The sequence below is a fragment of the Ananas comosus genome, linkage group 24 (assembly GCF_001540865.1).
Source record: "Ananas comosus cultivar F153 linkage group 24, ASM154086v1, whole genome shotgun sequence".
NCBI lineage: Eukaryota > Viridiplantae > Streptophyta > Magnoliopsida > Poales > Bromeliaceae > Ananas > Ananas comosus.
The window spans coordinates 4,252,988-4,261,523 of record NC_033644.1 but is presented as its reverse complement, the minus strand read 5'-3'; positions in this window follow the sequence as shown (position 1 = coordinate 4,261,523).

Sequence of the window (8,536 nt, the reverse complement as noted above, 5' to 3'; positions counted from 1 at the left end):
GGAGAGGCTTCGATGGGGGAGAGCTGAGGTAGAAACTGCGAGAAGACGCGAGCGAACCCCCATGGTTTGCGATGAACCGCGAGCGCGGGGTCCGATTCGGGTTACTAGGTAGCTTTCGGTTCTTGATTCGTTTGTAAATACAAATTATAAATTTTTGGGGATTAACTTTCAGTCCTCAACCAAACCAACCATCCCTAGATCATGTGGCAAAAGGCTTGATGATCGAGGTTTCAAATTCGAATACTAGTTGATTCATATTTCTAGTTAAGTTTATTTTTAAATAAAGTAAACGAAGCAGGTAAAATTAGGTCTGTTAGTATATTTCTTTTTATTTCTTCAATACCAGTGTTAGTAAATAAAATCGCAGAGTGTGACATTATTTGATACAGAGGTAAAATCTAACTTTATTTCAGACGTAAGTCTGAAAGAAAACAGTCCGATCAAGTTTAATTCTTGAGAGACAGCCTTGAGACATTTAGAAACAAGCCGAAGTCTAGAAACTTCTTTGGCTTTCAAGTTTCGGCCGTTGATCCAAGCCAAAGTTGAGCTTAATAGAATCACTACATAAGAATAGCGATCGGAGTGGTATTCTACACCTGACAAAAGCGTGCATCTTGGGAAAGCATTCGGCAACAAAAGGTGAGGTGGTCCAATGAAGGCTCGAGAAATTGTGAGCGATTGGTAAAGGACAGTTCTCCACTGACCAGGGCTTCTATATATCACTATTGCTAGATTAGGTTACGCCTACTCCTATGTAAGAAAAATAAAACGTAGAATATTAGGGTTGATGATACTTCTTCTTGATGTCATCCTCCTCTCTTCTCACAATCTCTAGTTTGAATTTTATGTGGTCGCAACAGAGAGATTTTCATAAAATAATTGTACTTTCTTTTCAAAACTATTGCCTAATTCTCCACTTATTTTTAAATTTTTCGACATTTATTGTTTGAATTTTGAATTTGTACTGCACTTCTAACCGAATGTCTCTAGAGCAAAGGAATTGATCGGCTTGAATGAGCCGAATGCCTTTATATTCACTGATAAGAAGTACAGCGGTCGAGTGTGCCGGATGGCATGCAGACTCGGTTGATCTACTTAAAACTACTCCTAGGAAGAACAGTAAATGCGGGAAAGAGAAAATTACAAGTAGACTACTCCTAAAAAATGCAAAAAATTGCGAGGAATTAAGGGTGGTCTTTTGTCCACAGGGAAAAAGACCATTTTTTAGGGCGTTATTGCCCTATTTATAGATCGCCCCTTGATCAGTTATTGCTCTTACACGATCGGCCACTATCTCCTAATATCCCGGACCACCTCCAGCCGATCGGAACCGCATGCAACTGCTTGCGGTTACTGTAACTTCCTTCAATTGGCGCGACGGTTTACTTTAAAACTTTTCTGGTGCTCCTGGTGCACGGCCAGATTGATGCCTTTGAAGGGAATACCGGCGTACCACCTGTTCGCGCCTAATTGGCTCAACAATTGCCCCCTCGGCAGCTTTCGAAATAACGCTTCGGTAGCTGGCGTAATCCGAGGCGCGATTACTTTTCAAACTCTTGGTACGGTTTCGTTTCAACCGTCCACTTGTTCTGCTGCCAAATCCCACCATCGCTTCAATAACAAGCGCGATCCGAGGCGTGGTTCTCGGTCCAATTAAATTCAAATTCTCTGTACGAGTAACTGACGTAATCCGAGGCGTGATCCTCTGTACGGTTCAATCTTGGCCGTCCATTTTCTTTTTTACAGCCCCGATCTCGCTCCCTATTTTTGTTTCATATAAGGCATTAATTAGGTCATCTTAATTACGGTCGTCTATTCATCATTATAGCCGACCTCGGAACTCGTTTTGATGCAATGGTTCGATGCGACGATCTTTTTTTCTTTCCTAAGCTTCTCATTCCCTTTGTCTTTTCTATCCCCTTTTTATTTCTTCCTCGTCTTTTCCGGCGAAACTTCTCTTTCGCTTCTCTTTACTTCTTCTTCGTCTTCTCCGATTTTTTTTAATCTTCATTCTTTCATTCAGGCTTCTGCTTCATTCTATAGTTTCTTTTCGCTTCGAGTAATGGCGCCGCTCCCGCCTTTACCTACTCGTCCTTCGCTAGATTATACTTTACTTAAACCATATCTCTCTTTAGACCCCACTAGATTAACCTTGGGTCCCTCCTTTACTGAAGATCCAACTCCTGATGATTTTCCTTACTCCAGTGATGGTCTTCCATTTATAGCTAAATCCATTGATCTTCACTCCTGGTATTCCTCGGCTTCGACAGGAAAAAGTCTTCGAACTTAGCCGGGTGTTTCAGATGCTTACTTGGATTGGTTGGACCGAGTGGAAGCTGTTTATGGTAATTCTTGAAAGGAAATCGGGATTTATGAAGCTATTCGGCTATCTAGGAAGCCTCCTGTAGCCGACAACCTTCTGTTAACTTCTGCTCTCTGTTTTTGGTCCCCTGTTTCCAACGTTTTTCTTTTCAGAGGGGGACCTCTTACTCCGACTCTTTTTTACGTAGCCGCTATCGTTGGACTGCGTCCTCATGGCGTTACCATCTCTATGGCTTATAATCCTGATGACGTGTCTGACTTTGAGGCTCATCTTGACCTCAATGACTTCATTGACTTGGCTTACTCCAAGTTCCTCCGTAAGTTTGCAGGCGAATCCCCTGCCCCTGTCACTAGGAAAGAACATACAGCGTTCCTCCTATATTGGTTATGCCACAATCTCTTCTGTACTCGTTCGCAGAAAATTAATCGGAACTTTGTACCAATCGCCGTTGGTTTATCTAACGGCGATAGATTAGCTCTAGGGCCTTATTTTCTTGCCTTCGTCTATAGGGAAATCTTTGATTCCATTAAACCACTACCCTCTGGAGATGGTGTAACAATTAGCTCGGGATGTGGTGTTTTGGGTTTTTGCAAATGTTTCTGCAAATTTATTTTCATAAATTGTGCCGAGAACCTCTAGATCTAGACTCGGCTGCTCATTTTGACTCTTATGGGCTTGCTCTCGGCTGTCCTCAGCCGTTAACATCAGGCAACCCTCTTGATTTTATCACATATTTCAAGGCTTTTTATGAATCAGGTCCTCATTTCCTCATTTCTTGGTCTCCTCTTGCTGATCGTGTCACCGTCCCACCTTGGTTTTTAGCTAGGTATGAGGCCATTCAAAGTGAAACTGCTTCTTCCCGTGCCGACGAACATTCAGATGTCTGGTACTCTTTTTTGGCTATAAGGGATTTGCACGTTGGTTTGAAATCGCACTCGAAACTACTGCCCAGTACTGAGGTTTACTCCCCCCAGTTCGCAGCGCGTCAATTTAGATTTACACAAGCAATCCCTGCTCCAACTAAGTTCTTTACGGCCAATACTGCCGTTCATCGTCCTCGCACCAAAAGCATAGTCGATGCTGATCGAATCTCGGCCATGGGGAATCGTCTTCTGCGATTCTTCAAATTATTAAGCTTCAGGCCAAATTGTACAGGAGTAGTAGGTTTCCGCTACACCGTTAATTGGGATCGTTTTGTCAATATTACTTTCAATTTGTCTACTTCACAAGCACACCGCAAAACTATTCGCCCAATTGGTATGTCTCTTACTTATAGAAAATTTTCTGCTCGACATAATTCTTGCTTATTTATTTTCTATTTATAGTGCCTTTTTCAAGCAAATGTCTTCCGGACAATACCGCCGCTTCATCTGTACTACAAGAAGCATCAGAAGAGATTTCCGATCATATCTCCGATATCCCTCCTTCTTCTGTAATACACCATGCTTTTCTTTTAATTTTCTTTTCTTGGTATATATAGTGCTTACTTTTCCTTTTTTGTAGTTAATTCCGATTTCTCCATCGGTCCCAGCTTCAGAGAAAAGGCCGACGGAAACTACACAATCTACTCCGCCGCCTCCAAAGCGGCGCAAGTCGGTCGTCAAGAGACCGTATTCGTATTCCCAACAAACCGAAGGCGTTTCTTCGGCTGATATTTTAAAGAAAAGAGCCGAAGAAATACCTTCGGTTACAATTTCAGAAAAAAGAGCCGAAGAAACACCTTTGGCTGATGCTCCAAAAGAAAGAACTGAAGTATCATCTTCGGCTGCCGAGCAAAGCTCTGTTTCGAACGAGCCGATTGAGATTGAGGTAAACCAATTTTGGTTATCTATACTCAATCTTTTTGTTTCTTCATTTATTTATTCTTTCCTCCTAATAAAACAGTCTTCTCCTGAAAGAATCCATTTTGCTCCTTCTTTGAAGACGCAGATGGATAGGCAACTCCGTCGTGAAGCTCGCCTCAAAAAGAGGCAAGAAGCAGAAAAGAACAGGGCAACTCAAGGAAAGACCCAAGAGTTGCCAACAAATAGTGCAGCATCACCAATGCCAACAACAGAAGGAGAAAATGTGAATGCACCTTTGGAAAAGGGCGTTGAAGGAGCACGAACAGAGACTCATTTGCCCATTTGCCTCCTGAAGCTTCATCGTCTATTCCAGAAGATCCTCTGTCTGTAACTCTTCACTCTCTTTTAGTTTCGAGCCCAAATTCTAATGAAGGAGATGATTCAACTATCATTGTGATGTCGTTAGACACTCAACAATAATTTGATGAGTATCTACGATTATATAGTCAAGGTCTCCCATATTTGGCTCAGAATCCAGAACAATTTGATAGGCTGTGCGCACTTTCACTTGACTTGGCCGATCGATCAGACATTTCTTCTGCTGGTTGGGCCATGGATTTGACCTCCTGTGAACATTGTTCCTTGATCGGTTGTGATCGTCTCGGGAATCCCAAAGCGATGAATTATTGAGTCTTCAACGAAGTCAATAATTTCTTTTTAAGTGACCAATCGAGCAGGTTTCACTTCTACTTGGTAAAATAATCAACGGCTACTATTAAAAACTTATGACAAGCCGAGAAATTTGGCTGAATTTCTCCAATCAAATCCATGGCCCAACCTCGAAAAGGCCACGGTTTAATTATAGCATACATCTCAAAAGCAAGAACTCTCTGTACCGATCCATGAAATTGACAATCTTGGCAACCCTTAGCATATTCTATGCAATCTTGATGCATAGTCGGCCAATAATAACCTAAGTGCCGAATTATCCATCTTAATCTTTTTCCTGCTAAATGGGCTCCACATAAACCCTCATGAGTTTCCCCCATCACCAATAAAGCTTCATCAGGCCCTAAACATAACAATAATATTTCTTCGGCTGTTCTCTTGTAGAGCTGTCCATCTAACAAACAATAGCCGAGTGCTCTTCTTCGAATATTATAGTCGACCTTTTTGTTGGGGTCTTCTAAATACTCAATTATGGATTTTCTCCAATCCTCTTTCATCTCTATAGGAGCAATAATCGGCTCTCGAACATGAATCGAAGGTAACAACCTTCTTTCAATTCTTATTAGACCTCATTTCGGTTCCTTATACCGTAAAGCCGATTGGGCTAATTCATTTGCTTGTTCATTTTTCTCTCTGATCATATGCTTAAATTGAACTTCTCCGAAATTGCATATCAATTCTATTATTTTTCTTAAATAATTTTGCAAATTCCGGTTTTCGCATCGGTATTCTCCATTCACTTGTTTAATTACTAACTGTGAATCACCGATGACCTTGATTGACTTAACTCCTAAATTTTGTAAAATCTCGAGGCCAATTATTAAGGCCTCCTATTCGGCTTAATTATTAGAGCAGCCGAAATCTAGCTAAAAAAAAATTGACATGAATATCCCTCAGGAGACTGTATAATTATTACAGCTCCCGCGGACTCGGCTGTTCTTGAGCCATCAAAGTAAAGTATCCAAGGTTGACAGCCGATTAAATTTTGTTTCGGCTCCTCGATTTCAACACATGGATGATCAGCCAGAAAATCAGCTATCGCTTGTCCTTTAATAGCTTTTGCCGGAACATAATTGAGGGAGAATTCAGATAAGGCTAACATCCACTTTCCAATTCGTCCTCTCAGAACTGGCTTAGATATCATATATTTTATCAGATCGGTTTTACATATTACCGATACTTCAGTTGATAAAATATAATATCTTAATTTTGAACAAGAGTAATATAAAGCCAAACATAATTTTTCGATAGCCAAATATCTGTTTTCTGTATCTAATAACCGTCGGCTAGATAATAAATGGCATGTTCCTCTTTTTCTTCATTTTCTTGGGGCAACAAACATCCCAAATTATCCTCTGTAGCCGAAATGTATAGTTTCATCGGCCGTCCTTATTTAGGAGGCATAAGTACTGGAGGATTTGTTAAATATTTCTTTATATTTTCAAATGCTACTTGTTGTTCTTCTGTCCAAACAAATTCCTCTTTACTTTTTAGCCGAAGTAACGGAATGAAAACCCCTATTCTACCAGCCAAATTCGATATAAATCGCCACAAGTAATTGATTTTTCCCAATAAGCTTTGCAATTCTTTTTTGCTTTTTGATGACGGCAATTCTTATATAGCTTTCGCCTTATTTTTATCGATTTCAATCCCCTTTTATGTACCAAGAATCCCAATAAATTTCCTGCTGAGACTCCAAAAGCACATTTCAAAGGATTCATTTTCAAATTATATTTTCTCATTCTTTCAAAGGCGAGCTTTAAATCTACCCAATGTTCGGCTTGTGATTTGGATTTCACAACTATATCATCGATATAAACTTTCAACATCTTGCCGATCAAATCATGAAAAATAAAATTCATTGCTCTTTGATAAGTAGCTCCGGCATTTTTTAAACCGAACGGCATGACTACCCATTCAAAGGTTCCAGTAGATCCTGGACATCTAAAGGTTGCTTTAGCTGCATTTTCTTCAGCAATGAAAATTTGATTATAGCCGGCATGGCCGTCCATAAAAGACAGGATTTTATTATCGGCAGCCGAATCTACTAATATATTAGCTATTGGCATTGGGTATTCATCTTTAGGTGTAGCCAAATTTAAGTTCCTGAAATCAATGCAAACTCTAAATTTGCCATTCTTTTTTTGTACTGGAACTATGTTGGATACCCAATCAATATAACGAGCCGCTCTAATAAAACCAGTCTTTAAAAGATTTTCTATTTCATTTTTAATTTGGAGTACAATACTCGGCTCAAACCTACGAGCCGGCTGTTTGTAAGGGTTATATCATTTTTCAATAGGTAGCCTATGTTCTACAACTTTTCGGCTTAGACCTAGCATTTTTTCATAACTCCAGGCAAAGTAATCTTTGTACTCCTTCAGCAATTCTTTCAGCTCCTTCTGTTGTTGAGCCGAAAGTCTGGCACTAATATAGGTCAACTGCTTGTGTCCATTGGATCCCAAGTTTACTTCGATAAGTGGATCCTGAGTTTCCAACTTTTTATTACCGACTTTGATAGGCGATTCTTCTAAGTTCAAGTCAGTTGTTCGCCTAATCATTTCATTTGATGTATCACATTCTGCTATAACAGCCGACTTCCCCATATTTTTCATATCGGCTTTAACAACCGATTTTACTACATGTTCATTATTGGCCGTTTCGGCCTTCATGTTGTACACCACATCATCGGCCTGTTGGGCCGAATTTATCACACAGCCGATCCTGTCGATCGTCTCTTCTTGCTGAAGCTCCTCTGAAACTTTGGTTCTTGATTCTTCTTGTTCCATTTTAGCCAACTTGGTGGCTCTTCGGCTGCCACCATAGCTTCTTCGTCTTTAGAGAGAATTAACTGAATCCCCTCTTTCGTAACTCTTACAAAAGAGATTTGGTCTGGATCAGCGTCGGCCCAATTGATGTGGCCGACCTCTTCTGCGTTGATATCACTATTTGGGGCCGTCCTTCGACCTGGATTTCTTCAACTTTATCTCTTATCCACTGGAATAATTTTTCGTGGAGGGTAGAAGGCACGCACTCGTTTGCGTGTATCCAATCGCGTCCGAGCAGTAGGTTGTAGTGGCTATCTGCATCCACCACAAAAAATACAGTTCGTAAAGTTTTAGAACCTACCGTTATCTCGGTCGTGAGCACTCCTCGAGCTTGCTCACCGCTACCAGTGAAGTCGGTCATAATTGTATCAGTGAGCTTCAATTCATCTTCATCTTTGCCCAACTTCTTGAAGAATGAAGTGGGCATGACGTTGACCATCGCTCCGCCATCCACCATGACTCGGCCTACTAGCTGACCTTCGATTAAGGCTCGAATAAACAAAGGACTCACGAACCTCGTCTGTATGGCCGATGGTTTCTCGAAAACCACCGCATCGGTCGGTTTGGCATCCTCTAATTGTAATTGGGCCATATTGAGCCCAACTTCTTCCTCCATCTCCTCATACTTAGTATACTCTGCTTTAAAGGATTGTGGCAGAGTATAAACCATGTTGACATTGGCTGGTCCTTCATCACCCGATTTTTCTTGAATCCTTTATTTCTTTTCTTCAGACTCCTTAGCTGTCTTAGCCGAGTCGCTTTCGATCCGTACCTCCCTCTCCTTAGGAGGCCATCTCTTTTGTTTAATGATTGTCTCGAGGGAGGCTATCTTGTCCTCTAACTCCCTCCTAGTCATCTTCTCCTCCTGCTCG